The 13,379-nt window shown below is 47.4% G+C and overlaps 1 protein-coding gene across 1 annotated transcript in view; it reads left to right on the top strand.

Moving 5' to 3' along the window:
* LOC136620531 (zinc finger protein 420-like) overlaps positions 1 to 13,379 on the top strand; it is a 254,703-nt gene that overhangs the window by 197,453 nt on the left and 43,871 nt on the right. The window lies entirely within an intron of this gene.

The raw sequence follows: 13,379 nt of genomic DNA, 5'->3' as shown, positions 1-13,379 counted from the left end.
CCCCATTATGTGATCAGTCACCTAGGCTCTGTGTCTGTGAGTGAGTTAGTTACAACCTCCGCCCCTGATCACATGGCTGGGTCTGCTTAGATCCAGCAGCTCTGCCATGTCGGGAGCACTTGTCAGTCATATACTTACTGGGTCCCATAGAGGCAATGCCACTACCGCTTCCTCTGTTCACTACATATTGTTCATTGAGTTTTATGTCAGCCAGAAAAGATGCAGCAAAGCTGTTTCTGACAGCCAGGCACTCGTCTAGCTACATTTAGTTTAAAACCCAGGACCATACGACGTACATATATGGTGCATAAACTTAACCGCTTATCAATCAATGACAGATTTACCAGTCATTGGTCGCTCAGGAAGGATGCAGTGGGCTTGTGAGCCAAGTCTGCCCCATAAGCAGTGATTGACAGCTGTTAAATTGTCGCATTTGGAGTTGGCTCCAATTGTAGCTGTTTTAAAGGGGTGGATAATTTTTTATATAGTGTTGGGCTCCTCCGGACCACTCCCTGTTCATTATTGTTATGTTCATGCAGGGTTCAAGTATAGAGCCTCCCCAACAGGTCACATCTAGATGTAACCTATGTCTGCAATGGACAAATATAGACATGTATTATAACACCAAAATCTGGGGAACACAAAATAGGGCAAGTAACAGCAACAGATATACCAGGATGGGAACGCTGCCCCTAACCAATATAGCAGCAACATTACTCCAATATGGGAGGCCCCAGAGTAGGAACCTAGGGGGCCGAATCTATCCCTAGATGGAGGATAGGGAAGATGTCTAATGCAAATGGAAATAGCAATGTATGTAACACAGTACAGTAGAAGTGAATAAGCCTCACGCAGAATTTATAGACAGAGATACTTAGCTGACTACAGTCCGCTGTCTCGCTAAACACCTTAGGCAGGAGGCTAACCAGCGCCCATGTAGAGGCGAGCCATTTTAGTAGTTTATGGAGCAATATGGTAAGTATTTCTTGTTCGTCATTCAGTTTCTGCATGCAGAAAACTGAATGAAAGATCAGCCTATGTAAACAGGTAGTCGTTCACTTATGAACAACTGCCAGTTCATTGAGAATCCCCATCGCCTTTTACCTTCATTCACTGAGTGCTTGTTCCTGTGAAAAGCACAGGTTTGATTATTGCTGGGACAACCTGCCAGGCATATGTGCCCAACAGTTCATTCTGTATAAAGTGGCCTTTAGATAAATTACTCTGTGAGTAAGAAATGTTTTGATTTTGTGTTTTCAATTCTTCGCTTACTTAATAAAGTTTATATATGTTTGTCTATGTTGGTGCAAATAATTTTTGCTATGATATGCCTCTGAGGTTCAAATTGGTTAGAAGTATATACGGGCCCGGAAATAACTTGTCAAACCACAAACAACTTGATATGGTCAAAGTTATCTGTCTGTTGATTTACAGGCATCAGGTTTTATAGGGGCACATATTCAATTACAATACCTAAAATTTATTATAATTCAGTTATTACCACTGGTCAAAAGAAACATAAACAAAATATGAATATGCAAGATAAGGAATTTTACATCTAAAATGCCAGCCAGGCGCAGATTTGATTATACATGATTAACTTCTTGGAACAGTAAATCTAAACAATAAGTTGTTTAGAGAGAATGTTTAGATAACATATGTGAACAGTTAGGAACATGTCAGTTTGACTCGCCAGCCAGTCTAAATGTCACAATAGCTATCTTCTGGAGCAAAACCCTTAGTGATTCACTCAGGACTTATAAAATAACCATTTAATATCCATAAATCCCCCAGAATAGGACAAATGAATACAGTGAAAAAGAGGCATAGAAGATGGCTTCTTGCTTACAAAAGTGCTACACATAAGATAGAACATGGAGGCACATTCATTTCACTAGCATCTATTATGAGAGTGTGCATTTCCATTTTCATGTTTCTTTTTCTCTGTCATACAAAACTATATTTTAACAATATGCTCACTTTGGATCCAAAGTGCTGTTTCGGTGGTTTAGCACCTGAGCATCTGACTCATGATGCCTCCCGGTCTTATGGCCTGGTATTTACCTATAAACCAGTCACGTCTGCTTGTAATGTAGAAGCCCCAGCTGGTTTATGGAACGTCACTGATGATATCCCATCTGGGGGCCTCCCATTGGCTGCAGCAGTCGCATGAGTAAACAACCACATGACTGTTGCAGCTGAAATAAACAGACCATCTGGAGGACCAGAACGGCAGTGCGGGGAACAGCGTGGAGGGGGAGAGATGAGTATTTCTGTTGTGTGTGCATGTGTATATATATGTATGTATATTATATATACACACACACGCAGAGGAGGGATTGTACAGATGTTTTGGGGTAGTGCATTCCAGAGGTCCGTTGCTGCTCTAGAGAGGTCCTGGAGGCGAGCATGTGAGGTTCTGTTATGTCCGCAAATTACGTGCTGGACCAACACCTGCAATTATGCACAATAATACCCAAAGTGCAGCAACTGAAATAAATAACACAAAATAAATGGGAAGTCTTTCCCTAAACACGTGACAATGAGGGAGAGGGCCCTGCCTCGCACGGCAGACTGATTGCTTCAATAGATGTGGGCCTGCATTCATTCCTGGGACCTAAGTAACCCTACTAGGCCAACAAAATAAAGGAACAAAGCAACCCCCAAAAGGAAACTCAAATGAAACACCACACTTAGCTGGTAGTGAAGCAGCAGCACACGGAACCGACCTCTGTTCACCTCACAGCAGAGACTATGCTGTACATGGGAGCCACTTACTACCAGCTCAGACAGCGAGCAACTGGCAATTCACAGCACTTTAGCTCAGTATCCAGCCCAGGTAAATAGCAAGCTAATCACCGCCAGGTGTGACTATATTACGTCACACCTACTGAGCTAGAAGGTGCAGAACCAAGTCGAAAACCCACACGGGACTTAGTCAATCCGGCAGCGATCTCAGCACTGCTGCAACAGGTTTGGAATAGATGGTCGTTTAATGTGAATGTGTTAGCAGATTGGAGTGTGTAGGCTGGATGATGTATGGACAGAAGGGAAGTGATGTACGGTGGTGCGGCACCATAGAGAGCTTTGCGGGTGAGGTTAAGGAGTTTGAATCTAGATCTGTAATGGATGGGCAGCCAGTGCAGTGATTGGCATAGTGCAGAGGCATCTGAGAAACAGCTAGATAGGAAAATGAGTCTAGCTGCATTTAGTATGGATTGGAGAGGGAAGAGTCTGGTGCAGGAAAGGCTGATAAGTAGCGAGTTTCAGTAGTTGAGTCGGTAATTGATGAGAGCGACAGTGAGTGTCTTTAACGAGTCCGTGGTGAGAAATGGACGGATTTTAGTGATATTTCTGTGTTGCAGGCAGAGATTGGATGTGGGGGGTGAAGGAGAAGTCAGAATCCAGTGTGATGCCAAAACAGCAGGCGTGTTGTCTGGGGGTTACTATGGTGCCAGATACTGATATGGAGGGGGGGGGGGGGGAGGGGGAGAGGTTGGGCTTGAAGGTGGAAAATAGCTTAATCTTATTCTTTCTCATTTCTTGCTTTCTCACTATTAACTTCACCTCTCCTTCACCGCTGCACTAATTCCTTCAGAAATCTACTTGCTTCTGTCACTGACCAGAACTACAACACCAACTGATCTCTCTAGAACTGGACGGATGTATTTATAAACTCTGGGTCCTCCCAGGAGCATAGAGCTTGAGGGCTAGACAGGTGCATGAGAATGCAGAGTGGAGCAAAACCCGATTAATGGATATATATTTATATATTATATGAATTTAAACTGCGCAATAACAGACACTGTCGAGTATACCCGAAAACAACTTGTCTCTGAAGTTGTCTATCTACTAAGAGATATATGGTGATATAAGATAAGGACTAGAGATGAGCGAGCATACTCGTCCGAGCTTGATGCTCGTTTGAGTATTAGGGTGTTCGAGATGTTTGTTACTCGAGACGAACACCACGCGGTACTCGAGTCAATTCCATTTCCTTCCCTACATGTTTAGCGCCATTTTCTGGCCAATAGACATGCAGGGAAGGCATTACAACTTCCTCCTGTGACGTTCCAGCCCTATCCCACCCCCCCCCTGCAGGGAGTAGCTGGTGAGATCAAGTGACCGCCCAGTACTTAAAGCGGTCTTGCCCGCAGCTCGCCTCAGACACACGCTGGCAGAGATTAGGGAAGGTGCTGTTGCTCATTCAGGCATAGTGTTAGCGTCTTCAAGAACCTCAACAGTCCTTCTTAGGGCCACATGTGACCGTGTGCATTACTGTTGTGGCTGTTGGGAGCAGTTTTGCACCAAAACATTTTGTTTCATCTCAAGCTCTGCAGGCTATTACAGCTATAGCGTTCTCAATCTGCAGTCAATTATACAGAGTATAGGGGCAGTACTGGTGAGGCAGGGACAGTGGTAGTGTAGAATCCTGTCTACAAGAACCCCAATTTTAGAGGGGATTTTAGAGGTTGTCTGGTGGGAGTTGTAGTGCATCACTATTGCAGAGTCAGACCTTTTTGCAGCCTTGCGTATAATTGTTTTCTGGCTGCAGTTTACGTTACATAACCGCTGTCAGCCTCCAACTGTACGCCAATAATTCCATAATTATTTACACTGCTCTGTGTCTGCTCTATTCATAATCCACCATGCTGAGGGGTAGGGCTAGAGGATGTGGACAGGGGTGAGGACGCGGATGTCTAAGTGAGGTTGTGGGCACAGGCCAAGTTCCTGGTCCAGGTGAATTGCAGCCGGCTGCTGCGGGATTAGGAGAGAGGCAAGTTTCTGGGGTCCCCAGCTTCATATCACAATTTTTGGGTCCACGTGGTAGACCTTTATTACAAACAGAGCAGTATGAGCAGGTCCTGTTGTGAATGGCAGAAAATGCATCCAGCAATGTATCGACCACCTGTCTTCTATACCGTCCACTGCTGCAACTGTGAATCCTCTCGCTGCTGCTCCTCCTTCTTCCCAGCCTCCTCACTCCATCAAAATGACACATTCTGATGAGCAGACAGACTCTCAGGAACTGTTCTCGGGCCCCTGCCTTGATTGGGAAAAAATGGTTCCTCTCTCACCTGAGGAGTTTGTCATGACCGATGCCCAACCTTTGGAAAGTTCCCGGGGTCCGGGTGATGAGGCTGGGGACTTCCGGCAACTGTCTCAAGAGCTTTCAGTGGGTGAGGAGGACGATGAGTAAGGGCAGTAAGTCTGAGGGAGGAGCACACAGAGGATTCGGAAGAAGAGCCGCTGGACGATGAGGTGACTGACCCCACCTGATTTGCTAAGCCAACTGAGGACAGGTCTTCAGAGGGGGAGGTAAGTGCAGCAGCAGGACAGGTTGGAAGAGGCAGTGGGGTTGCCAGGGGTAGAGGCAGGGCCAGAGCGAAGAATCCCCCAACTGTTTCCCAAAGCACCCCCTCGCGCCAAACCACCGTGCAGAGGCCAAGGTGTTCAAAGGTGTGGATGTTTTTCAGTGAGAGCGCGGACGACTGACGAACAGTGGTGTGCAATCTGTGTTGCACCAAGATCAGCCGGGGAGCCACCACTACCAGCCTCACCACCACCAGCATGCGCAGGCATATGATGGCCAAGCACCCCACAAGGTGGGATGAAGAAGGCTGTTCACCGCCTCCGGGTCGCACCACTGCCTCTCCCCCTGTGCCCCAATCTGCCACACTGATCCAACCCCCCTCTCAGGGCACAGGCATGAGCGCCTCCCGGCCTGCACCCACACCCTCACCTCCGCTGTCCTCCGCCCCATCCAGCAATGTCTCTCAGCGCAGCGTCCAACTGTCGCTAGCGCAAGCGTTGAATTGAAAGCGCAAATACGCTGCCACACACCCGCACACTCAAGCTTTAAACGTGCACATTGCCTAATTGATCAGCTTAGGGATGGTGCCGTACAGGCTTGTGGAAACGGAGGCTTTCAAAAACATAATGGCGGCGGCGGGCCCACGCTACTCGGTCCCGAGTCGCCACTATTTTTCCCGGTGTGCCGTCCCAGCCCTACACCAGTACTGGGAAGGTCCACTTAACCACGGACACGTGGACGAGTACTGGCGGACAGGGCCACTATATCTCCCTGATGGCACACTGGGTGAATTTAGTGGAGGCTGGGACCGAGTCAGAGCCTGGGGCTGCACACGTCCTACCCACACCCAGAATAGCGGGTCCTTCCTCGGTTCGGGTATCTGCGGCGGTCTATGCCACCTCCTCTAAACGCTCCCCCTCCTCCTCCTTCTACGCAACCTTTACCTCTCAATTAAGAAATGTGAGCAGCATATCGCCAGCAGTCGGTGTGGCGCGACGCCGCAGCACAGCGGTGGGCAAGCATCAGCAGGCCTTGCTGAAACTTCTCAGCCTAGGTGACAAGAGGCACATGGCCCTCGAACTATTGCAGGGTCTGACAGAGCAGACCGACCTCTGGCTTTCGCCGCTGAGCCTCCAACCGGGCATGGTCGTGTGTGACAATGGCCATAACCTGGTGGTGGCTCTGAAGCTCGCCAGCCTCACACACGGGCCATGCCTGGCCCACCTCTTCAATTTGGTGGTTCAACAGTTTCTGAAAAACTACCCGCACATGTCTGACCTGCTCGGCAAAGTGCGCCACGTCTGCGCAGATTTCCACAAGTCCACCACGGACGCTGCTACCCTGAGGACCCTGCAACATCGGTTTAATCTGCCAGAGCACCAACTGCTGTGCGACGTGCCCACATGGTGGAATTCTACGCTGCACATGTCGGCCAGGCTGTATGAGCAGCGTAGAGCAATAGTGGAATACCAACTCCAACATGGGCGGTGTAGTGTGAGTCAGCCTCCTCAATTCTTTACCGAGGAGTGGGCCTGGATTGCAGTTATCTGCCAGGTCCTTGGAAACTTTGAGGAGTCTACCCAGATGGTGAGTGGCAATGCTGCAATCATTAGCGTCACCATTCCTCTGCTATGCCTGCTGAGAAGTTTGCTGCAAAGCATAAAGGCTGACGCTTTGCGGTCGGAACAGGAGACGGGGGAAGAGAGTATGTCGCTTGATAGTCAGAGCACCCTCATGTCTATATCTCAGCGCGTTTTGGAGGAGGAGGAGGAGGGGGGACAGCTGGGCCACTGCAGAGGGTTCCCATGCTGCTTGCCTCTGGGTGTACACCCTTCTCGACCCACAGTATAAGGAGAACCTTTCCACTCTCATTTCCGAAGAGGAAACGGGTTCGAGAGTGATACAATACCACAGGGCCCTGGTGGACAAACTGATGGTAAACTTCCCATCTGACAGCGCTAGCAGCAGAAGGCGCAGTTCTGAGGGCCAAGTAGCAGGGGAGGCGCGGAGATCAGGCAGCATGTTAAGCACAGGCAGGGGAACACTCTCCAAGGCTTTTGCCAGCTTTATGTCTCCCCAGCAAGACTGTGTCACCACTCCCCAGTCAAGGCTGAGTCAGAGGGAGCACTGTAAAAAGATGGTGAGGGAGTACGTAGCCGATCGTACCACCGTCCTCCGTGATGCCTCAGCTCCATACAACTATTGGGTGTCAAAGCTGGACACGTGGCACGAACTTGCGCTGTATGCCCTGGAGGTGCTGGCTTGCCCTGCCGCTAGCGTCTTGTCAGAGAGGGTGTTTAGTGCAGCTGGGGGAATCATCATGGACAAGCGTACCTGCCTGTCAACTGCCAGTGCCGACATGCTTACATTCATAAAGATGAACAAAGCGTGGATTTCTTCAGACTTCTTTTCTCCACCAGCGGAGAGCAGCAGAACCTAAAGATTCTTTTCGCTGCAACCGCAGATAAAAGCACTCCTCTCTATCAACGGGAAAACGGGGCATTTCTCTTTGTCAATCTGTCTCTGACATTAGTCCTCCTCCTGCTACTCCTCCTCCAGAAACAACATGTCATCGCGCTGAACGGCCAATTTTTCTGCGGCCCAAAAGGCTCATCTACCAATGTTTTTACAATTTTTCAAAGTTTCAAAAGTATTGATACTTTAACATGAACCAATGTTTTCAACAGGGCTGCCTACAGGCTCTGTTACAAATTAAGCAACAGTGAGCTGTATCTTTCAAAAAATATTTATGGATTTCATCTGCCCTCTCGGTTGATAAATTTTTCAGAGGTACACTTGTACTCTTGAAAAACGTTAGAGAGCGCCACAGGCAGATCCGCTTTACACCCGCTGGGATATGCGGAAATAATCCCAATGCGTCTTCTCCTCAGAACTCCAATCCTTTCATATAAAGGAGAGCTGCAGATGCAAGCTGGGGGCTCTGATAACAGAGCTCACCCAGATGAAACAATGAACAAATAGTCAGAAAAAGACGAATCTGCACTCAAAGATGGAGTGAACTAAGGACGAATTCACATAGAAGTAAATAGTGAGGTATGACACTTACTTGAAAGGAGGGGGTATGATGCACAAATGCCCCCTCCACAGAGTGTCCTCAACACAGTACAGAGCTATGCTCCAAGATGCATAGTAATAGTCCAGGAGTTTTCAAGTCAGAAGAAACTTTTTTAATAAGGCAATGCGTTTCAGTGCAACAAAGCACCTTTCTCAAGCCACACTTGTACTCTTGGTATACTTATTTTTCGGGCCCATGCCTACACTCTTATCCAACCAAATTTTCCGGCCTTCGCCTACGCTCATGGTACCCCAATGTTTCAGAGGTTGGCCTATACTATTACTACAGAAATTTTACTGGGGTCTGCCTGCCTATACTTCTGCTACAAGGAAGTTACAGGGGTGTGCCTATACTGCTGCCATTTGAATGTTCAAGGGGTCTGCCTATACGTCTGCAACATAAATGTTACAGGGGTCTGCCTATACTGCTGCCACAAGGATGTTACTAGGGTCTGCCTATACTGCTGCCACTTAAATGTTACAGGGGTCTTCCTATACTGCTGCCACAAGGATGTTACTACGGTCTGCCTATACTGTTGCCACGTAAATTTTACAGGGGTTTGCCTATACTGCTGCCACAAGGATGTTACTGGGGTCTGCCTATACTGTTGCCAAGTAAATGTTACAGGGGTCTGACTATACTTCTGTACAGAAATGTTACTGGGATCTGTCTATACTGTTACTACAGAAATGTTACAGGGGTCTGTGTATACTTCTGCTACAAAAATGTTACTAGGATCTGTCTGTACTGTTACTACAGAAATGTTACAGGGGTCTGCGTATACTGCTGCCACAAGGATGTTACTGGGGTCTGCCTATACTGCTGCCATGTTAACTTTACAGGGATTTGCCTATACTGCTGCCACAAGAATGTTACTGGGGTCTGCCTATACTGCTGCCACGTAAATGTTAGAGGGGTCTGCCTATACTTCTGCTACAGAAATGTTACTGGGATCTGTCTATACTATTACTACAGAAATGTTACAGGGGTCTGCGTATACTGCTGCCACAAGGATATTACTGGGGTCTGCCTATACTGCTGCCAGGTTAGCTTTACAGGGGTTTGCCTATACTGCTGCCACAAGGATATTACTGGGGTCTACCTATAATGCTGTCACGTAAATGTTACAAGGGTCTGCCTATACTTCTGCTACAGAAATGTTACTGGGATCTGTCTATACTGTTGCTGCAGAAATATTACAGGGGTCTGCGTGTACTGCTGCCACAAGGATGTTACTGGGGTCTGCCTATACTGCTGCCACATAAACGTTACAGGGGTTTGCCTATACTGCTGCCACAAGGATGTTACTGGGGTCTGCCTATACTGCTGCCACGTAAAAATGTTACAGAAGTCTGCCTATACTTCTGCTACAGAAATGTTACTGGGATCTGTCTATACTGTTACTACAGAAATGTTACAGGGGTCTGCGTATACTGCTGCCACAAGGATGTTACTGGGGTCTGCCTATACTGCTGCCACGTAAATTTTACAGGGGTTTGCCTATACTGCTGCCACAAGGATGTTACTGGGGTCTGCCTATACTGCTGCCACGTAAATGTTAGAGGGGTCTGCCTATACTTCTGCTACAGAAATGTTACTGCGATCTGTCTATACTGTTACTACAGAAATGTTACAGGGGTCTGCATATACTGCTGCCACGAGGATGTTACTGGGGTCTGGCTATACTGCTGCCACTTAAATGTTACAGGGTCTGCCTATACTTTTGCTATAGAAATGTTACTGGGATCTATCTATACTGTTACTACAGAAATGTTACAGGGGTCTGCGTACACTGCTGCCACAAGGATGTTACTGGGGTCTGCCTATACTGCTGCCACGTAAATTTTACAGGGGTATGCCTATACTGCTGCCACAAGGATGTTACTGGGGTCTGCCTATACTGCTGCCACTTAAATGTTACAGGGGTCTGCCTATACTTCTGCAACAGAAATGTTACTGGGATCTGTCTGTACTGTTACTACATAAATATTACTGGGGTCTGCCTATGCTTCTGCTACATAAATGTTACAGTGGTCTGCTTATACTGCGGCGAAATGTTACTGGGGTCTGCCTTTACTTCTACAGAAATGTTACTTGGGTCTGCCTATACTTCTACTACAGACATGTTACAGGGGTCTGCCTATGCTTGTGCTACATAAATGTTACAGGGGTCTGCTTATACTGCTGTTACAGAAATGTTACAGGGGTCTGCCTATACTGCTGCTACATAAATGTTACTGGGGTCTGCCTATACTGTTACTACAGAAATGTTACTCGGTTCTGTCCTTACTGTTACTACTGAAATGTTACTGGGGTCTGTCTATACTGTTACTATTGAAATTTTACTGGGGTCAGCTTATACCTTTACTAGAGGAATATTACAGGGGTCTGTGTATACTATGGGTGCACTAAGTCTTCCCATCGCGGTGTTCTACCTATCTGGCCCCCAAAAGAACCCAGACTGACTAGGGCATGGGTTGTGGGCCGAGGTCAACATGTATTTTCTCTCATGTAACCTCAGCTATCCGGGGCACTGCAATGGGATTTCTTTATGTACCATCTGTAGGTTCCTGCTAGCCACCCATGCTGCGGGTGCACACAGACTTTCCATAGCGGAGTTGTACCTGCCTGGCACTTTAAAAAAAATCCAGACTGACTAGGGCATGGAGTGTGGGCCAAAGCCAACATGTATTTTCTCTCACATAACCTCAGCTATCCGGGGCACTGCAATGGGATTTCTTTATGTACCACCTGTGGGTTCCTGGGAGCCACCCATGCTGCGGGTGCACACAGACTTCCCATAGCGGAGTTGTACCTGCCTGGCACTTTAAAAAAAAAAAAAACAGACTGACTAGGGCATGGAGTGTGGGCCGAAGCCAACATGTATTTTCTCTCACGTTACCTCAGCTATCCGGGGCACTGCAATGGGATTTCTTTATGTACCGTCTGTGGGTTCCTGGCAGCCACCCATGTTTTAGCTGTCTGTCCCCAAAACACTGACAGACTTGGGTAGGGTGCAAAGTGCAGATGGTTTACCCCTTGTGTTGTCGATTAGGTATCCGACACCCAAACAGAATGAGTAGTGTGTGGACACATGGATTCCCCATTGCTATGTCACTCGCAGCACCTTGGGCCACACAAGGTGTTTGCTAGGACAGAGGCTGACCCAGGGCCCGCTCACATACTTCCCACACCGAGTATTGCTGCATTGTGGAGATGTGTAGAAGTGCTGGGCTGGCAGCTGAGTCCCCTTTATGCCCACGTTTGCAGCTCCTGACGGAGGTGGCACAGGATTGCAATGAAGATCGAACATCAATTTCTCATTGATTCTCTACAGAATTTTAAAGAGCATGTAAGCCAGGAGAAGAGGCAGCGGTGTGTCCCGCAGGCAGTGATTGTGCTTGGTTTGAGGTAGTGTGGTGCTTAGCTAAGGTGTGCCTTGCTAATGAGGGTTGGTCCGAAGTAAAAATTGTTGGGGGGGGGGGCACTCTTGCTGCTGTTGTGGCTTAATAGTGAGATCTGGGAACCTGAGATGCAGCCCTGCATGTTGCCCCTCGCCTGCCCTATCCGTTTCTGTGTCATTGCCATCACTTTCGTAGGTTTTGCAAATTTTCACAAATGAAAACCTTAGCGGAGCATGGGTCATATACAAAAATGCTCGAGTCGCCCATTGACGTCAATGGGGTTCGTTACTCGAAACGAACTCTCGAGCATCGCGGAAAGTTCGACTCGAGCAACGAGCACCCGAGTATTTTGGTGCTCGCTCATCTCTCATAAGGACATGTTCTACGCTTGGTCTCTTGGCACTCTTTCAAGATGTTATTCACTGCAACTTACAATTTTCTTGAAGGTATGGAAATGAAGAATAAGAATATGTCCAATGAGTGCAATTTAATTGACCAATCCGATGTTGGGTTGAGAACTGTCCAATGAATTATGATATTTCTTGAAATTTAGAAACTATACTAAGAATAATGAGATGTAACCAATGGACACGAAGAAGTCTTAAATTAACCTATGAAATGTTGAATTGAAAACTAACCAATAACCTTGCAAAGTTAATTGACTAATAACCAGTGACACATGCAATGTATTGGGGCTATAAATAAAGGCTGGCTGGCCCCGGGTCAGATAGGAACATGGTGATACGACAAAGGAGATGATCCGCAGTTCAATATGCCCATATACATTCATTGGGCATTCACAGGTCATTAACCCATTCCCGCTGCAGGGCGTAAGTTTACGTCCTGGGAGCGGGGTACTTCCCGCAACAGGGCGTAAACTTACGTCCTGGAGATAGCGCTGGATCATATGTGATCCAGCGCTATCCCGCAGCGGGAGCCGGCTGTTAGTCACAGCCGGCGTCTCGCTGCAGCAGCGGGGGGACATCAGAGATGCGCCCGCCACTGTTAACCCCTTCCCTGCCGCGATCTAAGTAGATTGCGGCAGGGAAAGAGTTCACAGCGGGAGCGCGGCTCCCTCTGTGTCTCCGGCCGGAACTCGCGATGTCATTGCGAGAGCCCGGCCTGTCACCATGGGAACAGGACGCCAGACACTGGCGTCCTGTATTGCCTATGCCTGAGATCGCAGTATGAGCGATAAGGCATGGGAGAGCAGTAGCTCTGCCATGCCTTATGACAGCGATCATCAGGGCAGTGATTAAAGTCCCTCAGAGGGACACAAACAGTGTAAAAAAAAGAAGGATTTAAAAAATGAATTTAAAAAAATGTAAAAAAAAAGAGTAAAAAAAACATTTTTTATGCTTTTTCTCAGATTAGCATAAAAAAAGGTAAAAAAAAAATAAAGCCCCACATATTTGGTATTGTCGCGTCCGTAACGATGCGTACAATAAGTTGCACATGCTTTTGACTGTGCATCGAAAAAAACGCTAAAAAAAAGCTAAAAAACTGAGGCAAAATGCTCATTTTTAGCATTTTGCCTCACTAAAAACGCAATAAAAGTGATCAAAAAAGTCGTATGTACGCCAAA

This window comes from Eleutherodactylus coqui, chromosome 3 (genome assembly GCF_035609145.1).
Source record: "Eleutherodactylus coqui strain aEleCoq1 chromosome 3, aEleCoq1.hap1, whole genome shotgun sequence".
Taxonomy (NCBI): Eukaryota; Metazoa; Chordata; class Amphibia; order Anura; family Eleutherodactylidae; genus Eleutherodactylus; species Eleutherodactylus coqui.
This window is presented reverse-complemented; position numbering and strand designations above follow the sequence as displayed.